This window comes from Ranitomeya imitator, chromosome 1, assembly GCF_032444005.1.
Source record: "Ranitomeya imitator isolate aRanImi1 chromosome 1, aRanImi1.pri, whole genome shotgun sequence".
NCBI lineage: Eukaryota > Metazoa > Chordata > Amphibia > Anura > Dendrobatidae > Ranitomeya > Ranitomeya imitator.
The window spans coordinates 600,321,770-600,342,819 of NC_091282.1; the positions used below are offsets into that span (position 1 = coordinate 600,321,770).

General features: G+C 49.7%; 1 protein-coding gene across 2 annotated transcripts in view; it reads left to right on the forward strand.

The window, feature by feature from the left end:
* The first annotated feature begins 1,939 nt into the window (after window positions 1-1,939).
* CGN (cingulin) overlaps window positions 1,940-21,050 on the forward strand; it is a 101,634-nt gene continuing 82,523 nt past the window's right edge. For both annotated transcript variants that reach the window (XM_069768387.1, XM_069768396.1), the window contains exon 1: window positions 1,940-2,025. The gene's annotated coding sequence lies outside the window, so the exon portion shown is untranslated. The remainder of the gene's footprint in view (window positions 2,026-21,050) is intronic.

Genomic DNA, 21,050 nt, shown 5'->3' on the forward strand with positions numbered 1-21,050 from the left:
TAGCAGGGCTGACTGTGCTGTGTCTGGTGTAGGAGGGCTGACTGTGCTGTGCCTGTGTAGCAGGGCTGACTGTGCTGTGTCTGGTGTAGCAGGGCTGACTGTGCTGTGTCTGTGTAGCAGGGCTGACTGTGCTGTGTCTGGTGTAGCAGGGCTGACTGTGCTGTGTCTGGTGTAGCAGGGCTGACTGTGCTGTGTCTGGTGTAGCAGGGCTGACTGTGCTGTGTCTGGTGTAGCAGGGCTGACTGTGCTGTGTCTGGTGTAGCAGGGCTGACTGTGCTGTGTCTGGTGTAGCAGGGCTGACTGTGCTGTGTCTGGTGTAGCAGGGCTGACTGTGCTGTGTCTGGTGTAGCAGGGCTGACTGTGCTGTGTCTGTGTAGCAGGGCTGACTGTGCTGTGTCTGTGTAGCAGGGCTGACTGTGCTGTGTCTGTGTAGCAGGGCTGACTGTGCTGTGTCTGTGTAGCAGGGCTGACTGTGCTGTGTCTGTGTAGCAGGGCTGACTGTGCTGTGTCTGTGTAGCAGGGCTGACTGTGCTGTGTCTGGTGTAGCAGGGCTGACTGTGCTGTGTCTGGTGTAGCAGGGCTGACTGTGCTGTGCCTGTGTAGCAGGGCTGACTGTGCTGTGTCTGGTGTAGGAGGGCTGACTGTGCTGTGTCTGTGTAGCAGGGCTGACTGTGCTGTGTCTGGTGTAGGAGGGCTGACTGTGCTGTGTCTGGTGTAGCAGGGCTGACTGTGCTGTGCCGGTGTAGCAGGGCTGACTGTGCTGTGTCTGTGTAGCAGGGCTGACTGTGCTGTGTCTGTGTAGCAGGGCTGACTGTGCTGTGTCTGGTGTAGCAGGGCTGACTGTGCTGTGTCTGGTGTAGCAGGGCTGACTGTGCTGTGCCTGTGTAGCAGGGCTGACTGTGCTGTGTCTGGTGTAGGAGGGCTGACTGTGCTGTGTCTGTGTAGCAGGGCTGACTGTGCTGTGTCTGGTGTAGGAGGGCTGACTGTGCTGTGTCTGGTGTAGCAGGGCTGACTGTGCTGTGCCGGTGTAGCAGGGCTGACTGTGCTGTGTCTGGTGTAGGAGGGCTGACTGTGCTGTGTCTGTGTAGCAGGGCTGACTGTGCTGTGTCTGGTGTAGGAGGGCTGACTGTGCTGTGTCTGTGTAGCAGGGCTGACTGTGCTGTGTCTGGTGTAGCAGGGCTGACTGTGCTGTGTCTGGTGTAGCAGGGCTGACTGTGCTGTGTCTGGTGTAGCAGGGCTGACTGTGCTGTGTCTGGTGTAGGAGGGCTGACTGTGCTGTGTCTGGTGTAGCAGGGCTGACTGTGCTGTGTCTGGTGTAGCAGGGCTGACTGTGCTGTGTCTGGTGTAGGAGGGCTGACTGTGCTGTGTCTGTGTAGCAGGGCTGACTGTGCTGTGTCTGGTGTAGCAGAGCTGACTGTGCTGTGTCTGGTGTAGGAGGGCTGACTGTGCTGTGCCTGTGTAGCAGGGCTGACTGTGCTGTGTCTGGTGTAGCAGGGCTGACTGTGCTGTGCCGGTGTAGCAAGATAGAATTTGTCACAGGGAAGGACCTGCTGGGGGGTGATGTGGAGGAGTGACTGCTGCCTCAGGTCTCTAGGCTTGTCCGCCATGCAGAGAGGTGACAGAAGGAAAGAGGGGGCACACTGGCTTCCTCCCGCACATGGATAGTATCTCCCCAGGATGTGTTCCCCCTCTTACTGCACCACAGGCGATCGGTGCAGCGCCTGCTACATCAGAGTCACAGACAGGTGTAGTCACCAAACGATGGTTGCTTGACAACCAGAAACATGGCGCTCATCACGTGACTTGAAGCCGCTCTGCCTCAGGTTGTTGTGCGTGAGCTCACCTTCTGCCTCCGCCTTCTTCTGCTTTCCACCAGTGAGAGGAATGGAAGGGAGTGGGAGCAGAGGTTGGAGGCTGGTCATTGGTACCGGTGTTCTGTGGGGCGGGGTTACAGGGAGGGGAGCTATGTGGATGGAGGTGCAGCCCAGTGGCAGGTTGGAGAAGACCGGAGCAGGAGCGCAGGAGGTGAGAGGCGGAAAGGGCTGTGGGGCCGGGGAGAGGGCTGCGGGGTACCGAGGAGTGGAGACGGAACCGGTGCTGCGTGTATTCGTACTGTCACGTGCATAATATTCGGTATTGTAATATTATTCGTCTGTCTGTTATACCATACCGAAACCATCTGCTATATGTTATTCCTCCTCGGTCCTGTGTATTACACCTGTGCTATAGGTTATTACCCCCCTGGTCCTGTGTATTACACCTGTGCTATAGGTTATTAGTCCCCTGGTCCTGTGTATTACACCTCTGCTATTGGTTATTAGCCCCTTGGTCCTGTGTATTACAGCTGTGCTATAGGTTATTAGCCCCCTGGTCCTGTGTATTACACCTGTGCTATAGGTTATTAGACCCCTTGTCCTGTGTATTACACCTGTGCTATAGGTTATTAGCCCCCTGGTCCTGTGTATTACACCTCTGCTATTGGTTATTAGCCCCTTGGTCCTGTGTATTACAGCTGTGCTATAGGTTATTAGCCCCCTGGTCCTGTGTATTACAGCTGTGCTATAGGTTATTAGCCCCCTGGTCCTGTGTATTACAGCTGTGCTATAGGTTATTAGCCCCCTGGTCCTGTGTATTACAGCTGTGCTATAGGTTATTCCACCCCGATCCTGTGTATTACACCTGTGCTATAGGTTATTAGCCCCCTGGTCCTGTGTATTACAGCTGTGCTATAGGTTATTAGCCCCCTGGTCCTGTGTATTACAGCTGTGCTATAGGTTATTAGCCCCCTGGTCCTGTGTATTATAGCTGTGCTATAGGTTATTCCACCCCGATCCTGTGTATTACACCTGTGCTATAGGTTATTAACTCCCTGGTCCTGTGTATTACAGCTGTGCTATAGGTTATTAGCCCCCTGGTCCTGTGTATTACAGCTGTGCTATAGGTTATTCCACCCCGATCCTGTGTATGACACCTCTGCTATAGGTCATTCCACCTCGGTCCTGTGTATTACAGCTGTGCTATATGTTATTAGCTTCCTGTCCTGTGTATTACACCTCTGCTATTGGTTATTCAACCCCGATCCTGTGTATTACACCTCTGCTATAGGTCATTCCACCTCGGTCCTGTGTATTACAGCTGTGCTATAGGTTATTCCACCCCGATCCTGTGTATTACATCTGTGCTATGGGTTATTAGCCCCCTGGTCCTGTGTATTACAGCTGTGCTATAGGTTATTAGCCCCCTGGTCCTGTGTATTACAGCTGTGCTATAGGTTATTACACCTCTGCTATAGGTCATTCCACCTCGGTCCTGTGTATTACAGCTGTGCTATGTTATTAGCTTCCTAGTCCTGTGTATTACACCTCTGCTATTGGTTATTCCACCGCGATCCTGTGTATTACACCTCTGCTATAGGTCATTCCACCTCGGTCCTGTGTATCACAGCTGTGCTATAGGATATTAGCCCCCTGGTCCTGTGTATTACACCTCTGCTATAGGTCATTCCACCTTGGTCCTGTGTATCACAGCTGTGCTATAGGATATTAGCCCCCTGGTCCTGTGTATTACACCTCTGCTATAGGTTATTCCACCCCGATCCTGTGTTTTACACCTCTGCTATAGGTTATTCCACCTCGGTCCTGTGTATTACAGCTGTGTGCTATAGGATATTAGCCCCCTGGTCCTGTGTATAACAGCTGTGCTGTAGGTTATTGGCCTCCCTGGTCCTGTGTATTACAGCTGTGCTATAGGTTATTAGCGCCCTAGTCCTGTGTATTACACCTCTACTATAGGTTATTTACACAGGACTGTGATGGAATAACCTATAGCAGAGGTGTAATGCACAGGACCATGGTGGATTATATCTCTGCTATAGGTTATTCCACTACTGTCCTGTGTATTACAGCTATGCTATAGGTTATTAGCCCCTTGGCCCTCTGTATTACACCTCTGCTATAGGTTTTTCCACCCCGTTCCAGTGTATTACAGCTGTGCTATAGGTTATTAGCCCCCTGGTCCTGTGTATTATAGCTGTGCTGTAGGTTATTAGCCCCCTGGTCCTGTGTATTACACCTCTGCTATAGGTTATTCCTCCCCGATCCTGTGTATTACACCTCTGCTATAGGTTATTAGCCCCCTGGTCCTGTGTATTACAGCTGTGCTATAGGTTACTAGACCCCCGACCCTGTGCATTACACCTGTGCTATAGGTTATGAGTCCCCTGGTCCTATGTATTACACCTCTGCTATAGGTTATTAGCCCCTTGGTCCTGTGTATTACACCTGTTATAGGTTATTAGCCCCCTGTTCTTGTGTATTACACCTGTACTATAGGTTATTAGTCCCCTGGTCTTGTGTATTACATCTGTGCTATAGATTGTTATACCCCTGGTCCTTTGTATTACATCTGTGCTATAGGTTATTAGCCCCTTGGTCCTGTGTATTACACCTGTGCTGTAGGTTATTAGCCCCTTGGTCCTGTGTATTACACCTGTGCTGTAGGTTATTAGTCCCCTGGTCCTGTGTATTACATATGTGCTATAGGTTATTAGTCCCCCTGGTCCTGTGTATTACATCTGTGCTATAGGTTATTATTATACCCCTGGTCCTGTGTATTACAGCTGTGCTATAGGATATTAGCCCCCTGGTCCTGTGTATTACACCTCTGCTATAGGTTATTAGCCCCCTGGTCCTGTGTATTACACCTCTGCTATAGGTTATTAGCCCCCTTGATCCTGTGTATTACAGCTGTGCTATAGGTTACTAGACCCCCGACCCTGTGCATTACACCTGTGATATAGGTTGTTATACCCCGGTCCTGTGTATTACATCTGTGCTATAGGTTATTAGTCCCCCTGGTCCTGTGTATTACACCTCTGCTATAGGTTATTCCACCCCGGTACTGTGTATTACACCTCTGCTATAGGTTATTCCACCCCGGTACTGTGTATTACACCTCTGCTATAGGTTATTAGCCCCCTGGTCCTGTGTATTACACCTCTGCTATAGGTTATTACACAGGACCGTGGTGGATTACACCTCTGCTATAGGTTATTCCACTACGGTCCTGTGTATTACAGCTGTGCTATAGGTTATTAGACCCCTGGTCCTGTGTATTACAGCTGTGCTATAGGTTATTATACCCCTGGTCCTGTGTATTACATCTGTGCTATAGGATATTAGCCCCCTGGTCCTGCGTATTACAGCTGTTCTGTATGTTATTAGCCCCCTGGTCCTGTGTATTACACCTGTGCTATAGGATATTGGCCTACTGATCCTGTGTATTACAGCTGCTCTATATGTTATTAGACCCCTGGTCCTGTTGTGGTTAGTATGGAAACACAAATTGGCTCGCCTGTGGTATATCACAAATTAGAATCACCTCTAATTATGTCTGTGCCCATGTGACATGAATCGGCCAATGAATGATGACTTCATCACAATGGTGAAGGCAAAGAAGCTGTCTGAGGACATTGGAACTGCAGTTATTAGCAGTCACAAGACTTCCAAAGGGTATAAGGCCATCTTCAAAAACCTTGGTATCCCAGTTTCAGCAGTGTACGATGTTAAAAAGTTTGCCAAGCATGAAACCGCCAAGAACCTCCATGGACGTAGGGGAAAAAGGAAGATTGACAAGAGATGTCTTTGAAGGTTGGTGCGAATGGTGTAAAAAAACAAAACACCACATCAAACATCCAACCTGGAACAGTCTGGTGTTATGGTTTAAACAAGTACCATATGCCGCATGCTAATCCAAGCAGAACTTTACGGGCGAAGATCAAGGCCGAAACCATTGCTGGAGAAAACACATGAAAAGGAACAACCGATCTTTGGCAAAGAGTACCTGTGATGGTGTGATATGCTATGTGGGTATCATTTTTGTGTATACTTCTATTTTACTTATTTTCATGGTGTTTTCTTGTAGAAGAAGTTATTTGCTAATTGATGAATGGCTGTTGCTGGCATCTGATATCAGCCCCCAGAGCACTATATTGTTTGCTGATATGCTAATGACATGTTGACCTAGCTTGTTGACGCAATGAGCCCCTGAGACCTTCCCCCTCCTGACCTGTGAATGAGGAGGGAGACTTAAAATATCAGGGAGGTGAGACGCAGATGAGTCCTGTGTGGAATGATGATGTGTTCACAGCATCTCAGAGAGAAAGAAGAGTATATGGACTATGCTATCCTCTGCCTGCGGATTGTTGGACTGTTATCATGTTACTGAAGTGCATTCGGATTCTTTGTGTGGTGGATCGTGTATGGACCTTTTGTATTTTTGCCTAAATAAAGGTCTTGGAATTGTTTACTATACTCTAGGTCTGTTGATTGTGTGGTACCGGAGAAGGACCGCTTGACAGTACCTTACCTTAACAAACCACAATCCTTCTGGGAAAATGTTCTGTGGACAGATGACACAAAAATAGAGCTTTTTGGCATTGCAAATAAACTGTTTGTTTACAGACAATGCAATGAAGCTTATAAGGAAAAGAACACCCTACCAACAATTTAAACATGATGGAGGATCCATAATGATGTGGGTTTGCTTTGCTGCATCTGGTACTGTGGTACTGGAGGCCTTGACCATATCACAGAAATCATGAAATCAGAGAATTATTAATAGATTTTAGAGTGAAATGACCTACCCAGTGTAAGAAAACTTGGTTTCAGTCGAACACGATGGGTTCTCCAGCAAGACAATGACCCAAAGCACAAATCCAAAGGTACACAAGAACGGTTGAAAAAGGAAAAAATGGATTGTTTTAAAATGGTCAACAATGAGTCCTGACCTCAATCCCATTGAAAATCTTAGGGGTGAACTGAAATCTGCCATTGGGAAAAAGAACCCTGCAAACATTTGGGAGAAAATACCAGCAGAGAAGTGCAAAAGCCTTATTGTTGGCTACAAGAAACACTTGAAGGCTGTCATCAGTGCCAAAGGGTGTGCAACCAAGTATTAAATAGGGGTGCCTTTATTGCTGCACATGAAGTTTATTCTGTTTATTCTTTGAAATTACGATATACAAGATGAATAAGAATGTTTTATTGTGGTATTACTCTGGACCACTAATCAAAAATCCTGAGGATATAACGGATACATTTCCATTTATCTCTGAAGATATTGTACAGTCTATGAAAAAAATGAAGGGGTGCCAATAATGGTGAGCAGCACTGTATGTTATAACACCCTGGTCCTGTGTATTACAGCTGTGCTATAGGTTATTAGACCCCCGGTCCTGTGTATTACACCTGTGCTATAGGTTTAGTCCCCTGGTCCTGTGTATTACACCTGTGCTATAGGTTTAGTCCCCTGGTCCTGTGTATTACACCTGTGCTATATCTTGTATGTTATTATTTTGCTCTACCATTGGGGATTTTATATGAACACGTATATATGTTGTGTGTCGCTGTCCTGTCTTGTGTCACTGGGTGCAGGGCCTGAGTGTTGGGTGTCAGTATGTGACGCTGTATATGGCAGTGTCTGCAGCGCCCCACCTGTCCACTGCACATTCGTCAGTACTGCCGCTGATCAATGAGATACACCTCCCACCCTGATGGTTTATTATGTATCCTGTGCAGACGCCATGAAGCCTCCGCCGGTCTGCACATAAGAGGCTGGAGGACGACATTGTACGCTACTGAATATATTGGCGCTATAGATGCAAACCTCAGGAATGAATTACAGGGAGGGAGGCAAGGTTTCGTGCGTCACCTCCACCTCTGCTGCACGTGGAGCGGTTTGCTGCCCCCTATACCTGGCTGACATATAGACCCTGTCCCTCTTGAGCACACACCAGGTATGCGGAGTGCAGAGCTGTCATGTCATTCACAAGAAGGAAAGATTCTGCCACGTTTTAAAGGGCCGGTGATCCTCATAGTATCCAGCCTATGACAGCATGTTATTTATTCACTTATATAGGGCCAACTTTACAGACATTCCGCAGCTTTATAGACATTATCACTGTCCCCGATGGGGCTCACAATCTAGAATCCCTGTCAGTATGTCTTTAGAGTGTAGGAGGAAACATCACACAAACACGGGGAGAACATACAAACCCCTTACAGATGTTGTCCTTGGTGGGATTTGAACCCAAGACCCCAGTGCTGCAGTGGAAGTGCAAGGCCAGGTTCACATTGCGTTAACAGCAGCCCGTTCAACACATGCGTGTTAGGAGCACCAGATGTGTCTGGAGGTGGTCCACATTTGACATGTGGTTCAGGTGGCACACTACTTTTCCTGCCACTCAGCCTATTGATTAGCACTGTAGTCAGACCCTCCCCAAACTGACATGGCTGATACCATTGAGCAGTAAACTATTGGGTAGATCCTGGGCAGGAAGAGGTTAAGAGCCGCTACTTATCAGGCGCTTCCTCTATTGCGTGTCCCAGCAGTGAAACTAATTGCAGTGGAGTGAAACTGGCCCATCCCGTGCCATGATGATCCCTCCCGGGAGCGTTCATCAGGGTGCAGTCACCCTCCTTGTGTGGAGCAGCAGCCGGTCCAGTCTGTCCTGTCGGCCTCACTACTGTGCCTGGGTGTAAGGCCATATGCTCTGACAACAAGTACCTGTCCATGGAATCTTCCCTGACTACTGGCCTTCCCTGACTACTGGCACCCCTGCCCTCGTCAGCCCCCCTGTGGGCTGGAGAGGACAGGGGGTGCAGTGAATGTCCGGGTACGCCCCATGTGGGTCTCTGCTGCGCACTCTTGTATATACAGCACACAAATCTTATGCACTGAAGGGAGCCCTCTGGGTCTGGCTGCAGAGGATGGACTGAATGGAGCCCTCTGGCTGCAGAGGATGGGCTGAATGGAGCCCTCTGGCTGCAGAGGATGGGCTGAATGGAGCCCTCTGGCTGCAGAGGATGGACTGAAGGGAGCCCTCTGGCTGCAGAGGGTGGACTGAAGGGAGCCCTCTGGCTGCAGAAGATGGGCTGAATGGAGCCCTCTGGCTGCAGAGGATGGGCTGAATGGAGCCCTCTGGCTCTGGCTGCAGAGGATGGGCTGAATGGAGCCCTCTGGCTGCAGAGGATGGGCTGAATGGAGCCCTCTGGCTGCAGAGGATGGGCTGAATGGAGCCCTCTGGCTGCAGAGGATGGGCTGAATGGAGCCCTCTGGCTGCAGAGGATGGGCTGAATGGAGCCCTCTGGCTGCAGAGGATGGGCTGAATGGAGCCCTCTGGCTGCAGAGGATGGGCTGAATGGAGCCCTCTGGCTGCAGAGGATGGGCTGAATGGAGCCCTCTGGCTGCAGAGGATGGGCTGAATGGAGCCCTCTGGCTGCAGAGGATGGGCTGAATGGAGCCCTCTGGCTGCAGAGGATGGGCTGAATGGAGCCCTCTGGCTGCAGAGGATGGGCTGAATGGAGCCCTCTGGCTGCAGAGGATGGGCTGAATGGAGCCCTCTGGCTGCAGAGGATGGGCTGAATGGAGCCCTCTGGCTGCAGAGGATGGGCTGAATGGAGCCCTCTGGCTGCAGAGGATGGGCTGAATGGAGCCCTCTGGCTGCAGAGGATGGGCTGAATGGAGCCCTCTGGCTGCAGAGGATGGGCTGAATGGAGCCCTCTGGCTGCAGAGGATGGGCTGAATGGAGCCCTCTGGCTGCAGAGGATGGGCTGAATGGAGCCCTCTGGCTGCAGAGGATGGGCTGAATGGAGCCCTCTGGCTGCAGAGGATGGGCTGAATGGAGCCCTCTGGCTGCAGAGGATGGGCTGAATGGAGCCCTCTGGCTGCAGAGGATGGGCTGAATGGAGCCCTCTGGCTGCAGAGGATGGGCTGAATGGAGCCCTCTGGCTGCAGAGGATGGGCTGAATGGAGCCCTCTGGCTGCAGAGGATGGGCTGAATGGAGCCCTCTGGCTGCAGAGGATGGGCTGAATGGAGCCCTCTGGCTGCAGAGGATGGGCTGAATGGAGCCCTCTGGCTGCAGAGGATGGGCTGAATGGAGCCCTCTGGCTGCAGAGGATGGGCTGAATGGAGCCCTCTGGCTGCAGAGGATGGGCTGAATGGAGCCCTCTGGCTGCAGAGGATGGGCTGAATGGAGCCCTCTGGCTGCAGAGGATGGGCTGAATGGAGCCCTCTGGCTGCAGAGGATGGGCTGAATGGAGCCCTCTGGCTGCAGAGGATGGGCTGAATGGAGCCCTCTGGCTGCAGAGGATGGGCTGAATGGAGCCCTCTGGCTGCAGAGGATGGGCTGAATGGAGCCCTCTGGCTGCAGAGGATGGGCTGAATGGAGCCCTCTGGCTGCAGAGGATGGGCTGAATGGAGCCCTCTGGCTGCAGAGGATGGGCTGAATGGAGCCCTCTGGCTGCAGAGGATGGGCTGAATGGAGCCCTCTGGCTGCAGAGGATGGGCTGAATGGAGCCCTCTGGCTGCAGAGGATGGGCTGAATGGAGCCCTCTGGCTGCAGAGGATGGGCTGAATGGAGCCCTCTGGCTGCAGAGGATGGGCTGAATGGAGCCCTCTGGCTGCAGAGGATGGGCTGAATGGAGCCCTCTGGCTGCAGAGGATGGGCTGAATGGAGCCCTCTGGCTGCAGAGGATGGACTGAAGGGAGCCCTCTGGCTGCAGAGGGTGGACTGAAGGGAGCCCTCTGGCTGCAGAGGGTGGACTGAAGGGAGCCCTCTGGCTGCAGAGGGTGGACTGAAGGGAGCCCTCTGGCTCTGGCTGCAGAAGATGGGCTGAATGGAGCCCTCTGGCTGCAGAGGATGGGCTGAATGGAGCCCTCTGGCTGCAGAGGATGGGCTGAATGGAGCCCTCTGGCTGCAGAGGATGGGCTGAATGGAGCCCTCTGGCTGCAGAGGATGGGCTGAATGGAGCCCTCTGGCTGCAGAGGATGGGCTGAATGGAGCCCTCTGGCTGCAGAGGATGGGCTGAATGGAGCCCTCTGGCTGCAGAGGATGGACTGAAGGGAGCCCTCTGGCTGCAGAGGGTGGACTGAAGGGAGCCCTCTGGCTGCAGAGGGTGGACTGAAGGGAGCCCTCTGGCTGCAGAGGGTGGACTGAAGGGAGCCCTCTGGCTCTGGCTGCAGAAGATGGGCTGAATGGAGCCCTCTGGCTGCAGAGGATGGGCTGAATGGAGCCCTCTGGCTGCAGAGGATGGGCTGAATGGAGCCCTCTGGCTGCAGAGGATGGGCTGAATGGAGCCCTCTGGCTGCAGAGGATGGGCTGAATGGAGCCCTCTGGCTGCAGAGGATGGGCTGAATGGAGCCCTCAGGCTGCAGAGGATGGGCTGAATGGAGCCCTCTGGCTGCAGAGGATGGGCTGAATGGAGCCCTCTGGCTGCAGAGGATGGGCTGAATGGAGCCCTCTGGCTGCAGAGGATGGGCTGAATGGAGCCCTCTGGCTGCAGAGGATGGGCTGAATGGAGCCCTCTGGCTGCAGAGGATGGGCTGAATGGAGCCCTCTGGCTGCAGAGGATGGGCTGAATGGAGCCCTCTGGCTGCTGTTATGATTTGGTGGCCTTGGAGCAGCATGAGACGTACTCTGGAGAAGGTGGTCCCTGTACTGACCGCAAACCCTGAACCTAGCAACGCAACTAAAAGTAGCCGTGGGGTACCTAACACTCCCTAGACCCCTCGACACAGCCTAAGATCTAACTACCCCTAAAGACAGAAACAGGAAACCTATCTTGCCTCAGAGAAAATCCCCAAAGGATAGATAGCCCCCCACAAATATTGACGGTGAGAGGAGAGGGGAATAACATACGAAGATATGAAATCAGATTTTAGCATAGGAGGCCATACTACCTAAAAAGAAAGGATAGAACAGAGTACTATGCGGTCAGTATTAAAACACTAGAAAATATCCACCGCAGAAAACACGGATCACCACATCTGACTAAAGACATTGGGGGTATATCTGCATCTCCAGAGACACAGCTTGGCTGCAAAAAATCCTTCACAGACCAAGCTGGACAAGACAAAAACATGAAAATGCACAGAACTATAAGGTCCACTGCAGGTGGACAGCAAAAACAAAGCCAGGGCTTATCTTTGTAGAAAAACACAGCAAACTGGAGAGACCAGCAGGGAAGTGAATCCTTCAAGAACAATGGACAACTGGCACTGACTAAAGGATCCTGCAAAGCTATATACCCCAGTCAGTCCTGCAATTAGTAGATACACATGTCCACTCCTGCAATCCAGGCACAACTGCATTACCCTCTACAACCACCGGAGGGAGCCCAAAAGCTGAATTCACAACAGGCTGCAGAGGATGGGCTGAAGGGAGCCCTCTGGGTCTGGCTGCAGAGGATGGGCTGAAGGGAGCCCTCTGGGTCTGGCTGCAGAGGATGGGCTGAAGGGAGCCCTCTGGGTCTGGCTGCAGAGGATGAGCTGAAGGGAGCCCTCTGGGTCTGGCTGCAGAGGATGGGCTGAAGGGAGCCCTCTGGGTCTGGCTGCAGAGGATGGGCTGAAGGGAGCCCTCTGGGTCTGGCTGCAGAGGATGGGCTGAAGGGAGCCCTCTGGGTCTGGCTGCAGAGGATGGGCTGAAGGGAGCCCTCTGGGTCTGGCTGCACTGGCCCGACTCCTCTGGGTCTGGCTGCACAGGTCGGACTTGGAATGGCCACGCTTCACCAGATGCCTCTGCTCCATCCTGGTTACTTGTTCATGGGCCTAGTTATCCATCTACGCTCCCAGATTATGGTCTCAAGGTAATGTTGCAGTGTAAGGCTATGTGCACGCATTGCGGATTTAGATGCGGATCCGCAGCGTTTTTGGATGCGTGGAATTGCATCAAATCTGCAGTGTAGTGCACAAGCAATGTTAGTCAATGTGAAATTGAAATTTGGTGTGCACATGTTGTGGACATAAATGCGCGGAATCGCAGCGTTTGATTTTCTGCAGCATGTCAATTGATTTTACGGATCTGCAGTGTTTCTGCACCATTGACTTCCATTGTGACAGGCAAATCCACAGCAAAACCACAGGTTTAAAAAAGATCTATGGATTTACTGCGGAGTTGCCTGCGAGAAACGCTGCAGATTGGAAGGAAAGGGAAGTGTGTGGGCGAAGATGTGCGGGGCTGTGTGTGCGTGTGCGCGTGGGTGTTTGTGTGTGTCTGCGGGGCTGTGCGAGGCTGTATGTGTGTGGGTGTGCGGGTCTGTGTAGGCAGGCATCGTCCAATGGGACTACTAGTCGCATCCGGCTATGCCTGCTACAGTAACAGGTAGCTGGATGATGGGACACACATACAGTAGACACATATACACATACAGTACATACAACATATATTATATACTCACCAATCACCTTGTCCCCGAAGCCCTCTATCACCTGTAAACATTTAAAAATAATAAACCACCATATACTCACTGATCCGATGTAATCCATGTAATAACGAGTGTCCCACGATGATTTCCCATGGAGAGCATCACATCAGCAGATGTGACCGCTCTCCAGGGGCTCCGGGATACAATGATGATAGGTATCCTTCCGCACTGTATCCCTCCGCCGCTGTGAGTGCGGAGTTCATACTGTCATTTACGGCACTGCTGAGTGGGAAATTTCTCACGCAGCAGGGCCGTAAAGTGAGAGGCCATTGAAGCCTCAGTAAAGGCATTGCAGGAGCCATTGTCTCCTGTCAGTGTGTCACTGGAGGCCTATAGAACGTCACATCTCCTCATGTCACTGTTCTATAGGGGAGATCGTCGTGGGACACTCAGGGAGTATACTGTTGGTTTATTATTTTTTTGCAGGTGATCGATGGCTTCGATTGGGCGTGGTAGTAAGTATGGTGAAATTAAAATACTTTTTTCTGGCTGTGCCTTTAACTCTTTCACTACTATAGGATTAGTAATGGCTAAGTGTCTTATTGACGCCTCTCCATTACTAACCGGGCTTAATGTCACAATCAAGGCCAGTAAAAGCTAAATATACAGCTGTGGGCTGCTATTCATAGCCTAGGAAGATCCATGGGTATTAACCCTTCCCTGGCTATAAACATCTGCCCCAGTTGCTGGCCTTTCTCCTCTGGTTCAGAAAATTGCACGGTAGCCCACGCCAGTTTTTTTTTTTTTTTTTTTAAATTAAACAGATATTGTATTTAAGACCGGTGTCACACTTGCGAGAAACTCGCACGAGTCTCGCACATCAATACGCGGCACTATCTAATATCTCTATCTATCTATCTATCTAAACATTATTCTTCAATGGAGTATGTAAATGAAGAGGTTGGAAAAGAAAAGACATCACAATTCTTATTTTTTTTTTTTGTTAAATAATAGATCTTTAGGTTACAAAAATGCATACAAATCCGCATGAAAAAAAAGCACACGAAAATCCGCACCAAAAACGCTTGGATTTTTCCCTGCGTTTTCTGCCAAGAGATGCAGAATCTGCACAGAAAATTGCACAGGCAAATCTGCAACGTGTGCACATACCCTAAAGAGGCTGCCGATGAACGTGCAAATACTTCTTCATTGGGTCACATGTTTTGTTGTGCTGCACAAAATCTCGTCCTTCTCGGCAGCGTCAGTCCTGTTTACTAAGTGTTGATTTGCACTTGGTTTATGTGCGGTTGTCACTGTAACCTTTTATTGAATGATCACAGATTGTAGTATGGCATAAAGACAACGAACAGCAGAGCTGGCGTTTATGGGATCGCTCATCCAGATCATTGCTCCTTGTAAACATACCAGCGAGCAGTGCGCCGTATCGTGTACGCAGGACCTGCTGCCGATGCTGTGCAAACTGCATGAGGCGAATGATCGTACTGTGATTGTTCTTCCGTACAGTTTCCTCATTTACGACAAGTGCCAGTCACTTCCATCTTTGTGGACTTTGTGTGGCCCTCGTTCTACCAATCGTCCCATAAATATGTTAGTGGTCTTCGCTCGTTACCATTGTGTTTTGTTAGTAATACCAGCTTGTATGTCAGGGGTCATTTGCCAGGATCCCACGTGATCAGATGATCTGTGCGGCAATACGCCGTTGTATGGAGCAGCTGACAGACACTTTGCTCCGTCTTAAAATTTTGAAAAAAGCCGACAGCACATCAGATATGGTGATGCAAGTCCTAATTCCACTGGACCATGTGGAAAATGTACATACCCAAACAGCAATGAAGGACAGCATCCAATCCGGATGAAATATTCACAAAGAAAATCCTTTATTATGCCAGATAAAATGCGACGTTTCGACCATATAGGTCTTTTTCAAGCATGCTTGAAAAAGACCTATATGGTCGAAACGTCGCATTTTATCTGGCATAATAAAGGATTTTCTTTGTGAATATTTCATCCGGATTGGATGCTGTCCTTCATTGCTGTTTGACTTTGCTCCGTCCTGTCTGTTCGTCCTTCATCTGCTGTTGTTGTGTTTTTTTTTTTTATACCTTCTGTAATGCTAGATTAGGAGCAGATGAACGCCCATTGCATGTTTCCAGGCGAGGTAGTCAGAACAAGGAGAGCCTGTGTATATTGGACACACTTCACCACAGCAGACTTCTCGGCAGAATATCGCCCCCTCCCAAAAAAGAGGAGCCCTGACGTAAATATGGGGCACCCTTGCTAATAAGTCTATTATAAGGCAGACGTGAACCACAGTGTGATGAGCGGATGTGTTGTTGTGTGTCATGGGTGGATTTATAATCACAGCACTCTCATGTATGGGGTGCAGGCTGTCGGTACTCATTTCTAGGGGACCTATTGTACTTAATGCTGTTTGTCCTGTACTCCAAATGGGGGTTTCTTGCCAATCTGGAGTTCCCCCAAATAAACCAACGGTAAAGAAGACGCTTAAGATGATAAGCTGAAAGTTGGCCATTTTGTCTTCAGGCTCTGTCAACAATGTAATGTGACTATGGGTGGGCGTCCCTGCTTTTTACCAGTTCCAGATGGTGTCTTTCGGTGTGCCCAACCTTTTTTGCCCATTAGAGATAAATGGTAATCAGAGAAGTCTGGTTAGGACTGGTTCCCTTCTTATTACCAACCTTGGAGACCACTAAATCTCATTGGGTAAGAACCACCAGCCCCCATGTACTGGGGGTCCGGGTCAGTTGTCACAATGTTGGGGGGCTCTCTGTGGTAACGTTGGGCGTTGTACATAAGTTTTTTTTTTTGTTCCATCTGATGTGTAAGCAGCTATGTCTCATAGGAGTATCCGGCAATATAAGGCCAGGAGCCCGACTTTGCCCTCTGATTGCCAGCTGTACTTGGCAGTGGTGGAGCTATTGTGTTCTGCGAGTGGAGGGCGGCTTTAGTTTAACCCCGGAGCTGCCTGTGTTTGAGGACTGCACTGTGTGCAGATGTACAGCAATGTGGAGTATTCCTTCCTCCCTTGTTCTCATGTTGCAGGGTAATGGGTGGAGTATAGATATATCATTACTCCAGTCCTTTATCAGTAAGGCCTTGGCAAATTCCTTACACATCTAACATTCATGGTGACTCATGACCAGTCTCATGGGAGCGAAAGAAATTGTGAGCCATATATATGTATATATAATCTATTTCTCTGAAACCCCATCAAATCCTCTCTGAATGTAGCTTAAAGACCCTCCTGTATAATGTTGTGGAGAATGTCAACTGACTCCAGTGAATTTACTCTTTCTATACATTTTTTTTCTGTCTTCTGTGGGTGACAAGTCATGCTGTCAGTAGACTCTGTTTGGATCCTGTCGTGATCACCCATAGACCAGTGCATTGTTTGCTTTTTCTGGTGGTCGTTCTTTCTGCTGCTGATCTGTTGCATTTTTAGCTCTTCCTAGTGGTCGTGCTTTCGGCTGCTGATCTGGTGCATTGTTAGCCCTGAAAAACACCAAAAAAGGACACATTCAAGAAAAAACACCAAAAACAGGCAAAGATGCTTACCTGTCTAAATAGGCCTCAATACAAATGCACAAGCAGGGTGCAGCGGACTCAAACAAAATAGCAAATGCACAGGTGCAATACCTAATGAAACAGCCAGCCTTCAATAAGGGTTTGGCCGTGTGGTACACCAATGCACTAAGATAAAATACTCTGTATGTGGCGTGTTCACACAAAGAATACAAAGCATCTGACTACAGCCTACTACAGGGCTGCCCAGTGCTAAAATGCATCCCGTGTGAACAGAGGCCACAGTGTACAGAACAATTTGGGCCCAGCTGCACTCTGCAAAAAATATACGTGCAAAAAAAACATATTAATCCATATAAGTCCTTTTTTGGTGTTTTTCATGTTAGAGTAGGACTGGCAATACGTAAGGACCCTTGGCGTGGGTTGCCAGCTTCCATATTATGGCCCTAATATAAACTAATACCTTACATATATTTATATGGTTTTTTTGCAGGGTGCAGCTGGGCCCAAATTGTTCTGTACACTGTGGCCTCTGTTACACGGAATGCATTTTAGCACTGGGCAGCCCGCCATAGGGCGTTATTAATAGGTTGTAGTCAGATGCTTTGTATTCCTTGTGTGAACACGCCACATACAGAGTATTTTATCTTAGTGCATTGGTGTACCACACGGCTGGCTGTTTCATTAGGTATTGCACCTGTGCATTTGCTATTTTGTTTGGGTCCGCTGCACCCTGCTTGTGCATTTGTATTGAGGCCTATTTAGACAGGTAAGCATCTTTGCCCGTTTTTGGTGTTTTTTTTTTTTTTTGCATTGTTAGCCCTCCCTAGTGGTCATACTTTCTGCTGCTGATCTGGTGCATTGTTAGCCCTCCCTAGTGGTCGTGCTTTCTGCTGCTGATCTGGTGCATTGTTGGCTCTCCCTAGTGGTCGTGCTTTCTGCTGCTGATCTGGTGCATTGTTAGCCCTCCCTAGTGGTCGTGCTTTCTGCTGCTGATCTGGTGCATTGTTAGCCCTCCCTAGTGGTCGTGCTTTCTGCTGCTGATCTGGTGCATTGTTGGCTCTTCCTAGTGGTCGTGCTTTCTGCTGCTGATCTGGTGCATTGTTGGCTCTTCCTAGTGGTCGTGGTTTCTGCTGCTGATCTGGTGCATTGTTGGCTCTCCCTAGTGGTCGTGGCATCTGGTGCATTGTTGGCTCTCCCTAGTGGTCGTGGTTTCTGCTGCTGATCTGGTGCATTGTTGGCTCTCCCTAGTGGTCGTGGTTTCTGCTGCTGATCTGGGGCATTGTTGGCTCTCCCTAGTGGTCGTGGTTTCTGCTGCTGATCTGGTGCATTGTTAGCCCTCCCTAGTGGTCGTGCTTTCTGCTGCTGATCTGGTGCATTGTTGGCTCTCCCTAGTGGTCGTGCTTTCTGCTGCTGATCTGGTGCATTGTTGGCTCTCCCTAGTGGTCGTGCTTTCTGCTGCTGATCTGGTGCATTGTTAGCCCTCCATAGTGGTCGTGCTTTCTGCTGCTGATCTGGTGCATTGTTGGCTCTCCCTAGTGGTCGTGGTTTCTGCTGCTGATCTGGTGCATTGTTGGCTGAGCTCTCCCTAGTGGTCGTGCTTTCTGCTGCTGATCTGGTGCATTGTTGGCTCTCCCTAGTGGTCGTGCTTTCTGCTGCTGATCTGGTGCATTGTTAGCCCTCCCTAGTGGTCGTGCTTTCTGCTGCTGATCTGGTGCATTGTTGGCTCTCCCTAGTGGTCGTGGTTTCTGCTGCTGATCTGGTGCATTGTTGGCTGAGCTCTCCCTAGTGGTCGTGCTTTCTGCTGCTGATCTGGTGCATTGTTGGCTCTCCCTAGTGGTCGTGCTTTCTGCTGCTGATCTGGTGCATTGTTAGCCCTCCCTAGTGGTCGTGCTTTCTGCTGCTGATCTGGTGCATTGTTGGCTCTCCCTAGTGGTCGTGGTTTCTGCTGCTGATCTGGTGCATTGTTGGCTGAGCTCTCCCTAGTGGTCGTGCTTTCTGCTGCTGATCTGGTGCATTGTTGGCTCTCCCTAGTGGTCGTGGTTTCTGCTGCTGATCTGGGGCATTTTTATCTCAGATAACAAAATATATATCTCCAACAAGGGAAACGACAATTTTACAAAAGGAAAAAAGCCCCCGTAAAATTGTATACTTTATTAAATAACGAAAAAAATACCCAGAAGGAAATAGCCTCAATAATACGTCAAACACTAGCAGGAGATCTACTCCCCCCAAAAAATCTGGACCAACGGAAATCCAGAAAAAGATAACCTCAATTATGAAATAAGAAAAATATATCCTACCTCAAATACTTGGTGATACCAGTGATACAGCTGTGTTGTCCTATACATAGTACCAAAAGATGTGCAGATATGAGAGGTATCCCTAGATAATGCAAAAGACCTATAAATGTATGCCTACCTAGATGCGGAGGTTGGCACCCTGAGAAAAAAACGAGAATGGCGCCCCCGCTCGTGCGATGACTGTCCCTGCTCTCCTACCTGCACCCTATAAGAAAATAGTCAGAACTAGAAGGCCAGGTGGCTTGTAATATCATGTGATGGTATGTAGTATTGTATAACAATTATGGGCCCCCTCCCCCCCAATGTGATGTAAGGAGAAGGGATAGATATTATCAGGCATAACCTATGCATAGAGAGAGATAGAAATATATATATATATATATATATATATATATATATCTTGATGCATCACTATACCCATCCACTACAAACAACAGACCAACAAGTGCAGATTATGCCCCTGTAGACCAAATGCAATCATATACTCATCTGCTGTATTCATGATGTGCGAGTGGTTGCGGGTCCAGATAAAGTGACTCCTCAAACAATTAAAGGCACAAACTCTCAACGCGTTTCCCCCATGAATGGGTTCATCAGGAGAGACTGGATAACAACGTAGCAGTGTGGAGTTGTCCACAAATAAGGCTGCAAATAACTGCGGGTCCTTCTTAAATACCTTAGCAGGTGCCTGTGGGAAATAACTTACTGTTAAGCGAGTACACACACATACAGACCACTGCTGATGACCGTATGCAACGGCGCTAGTAAACATACTGATCTGGTGCATTGTTGGCTCTCCCTAGTGGTTGTGCTTTCTGCTGCTGATCTGGTGCATTGTTGGCTCTCCCTAGTGGTCGTGCTTTCTGCTGCTGATCTGGTGCATTGTTGGCTCTCCCTAGTGGTCGTGCTTTCTGCTGCTGATCTGGTGCATTGTTGGCTCTCCCTAGTGGTCGTGGCATCTGGTGCATTGTTGGCTCTCCCAAGTAGTCGTGGTTTCTGCTGCTGATCTGGTGCATTGTTGGCTCTCCCTAGTGGTCGTGGTTTCTGCTGCTGATCTGGGGCATTGTTGGCTCTCCCTAGTGGTCGTGGTTTCTGCTGCTGATCTGGTGCATTGTTAGCCCTCCCTAGTGGACGTGCTTTCTGCTGCTGATCTGGTGCATTGTTGGCTGAGCTCTCCCTAGTGGTCGTGCTTTCTACTGCTGATCTGGTGCATTGTTGGCTCTCCCTAGTGGTCGTGCTTTCTGCTGCTGATCTGGTGCATTGTTGGCTCTCCCTAGTGGTCGTGCTTTCTGCTGCTGATCTGGTGCATTGTTAGCCCTCCCTAGTGGTCGTGCTTTCTGCTGCTGATCTGGTGCATTGTTGGCTCTCCCTAGTGGTCGTGCTTTCTGCTGCTGATCTGGTGCATTGTTGGCTCTCCCTAGTGGTCGTGCTTTCTGCTGCTGATCTGGTGCATTGTTAGCCCTCCCTAGTGGTCGTGCTTTCTGCTGCTGATCTGGTGCATTGTTGGCTTTCCCTAGTGGTCGTGGTTTCTGCTGCTGATCTGGTGCATTGTTGGCTCTCCCTAGTGGTCGTGGTTTCTGCTGCTGATCTGGTGCATTGTTGGGTCTTCCTAGTGGTCGTGCTTTCTGCTGCTGATCTGGTGCATTGCTAGCTCTTCCTAGTGGATGTGCTTTCGGCTGCTGATCTGGTGCCTTGTTAGCTCTTCCTAGTGGTCGTGGTTTCTGCTGCTGATCTGGTGCATTGTTAGCTCTTCCTAGTGGTCGTGTTTTCAGCTGCTGATCGGGTGCATTGTTGACTTCTGATGGTTGGGAGCACTTTTTGCTCTTCCTGATAGTCGGGTAATCGCCTGTTGGCTTCTCCTGGAAATCGAGCAGTCTCCTGTAGATTAGATGTATCATTTGCTTCTCTGGTAACTTCCTATACATTGGCTTCCGTTAATATAGCAAGTAGAGAAGAGCGAATCGGTATAAGTTCGGGTCC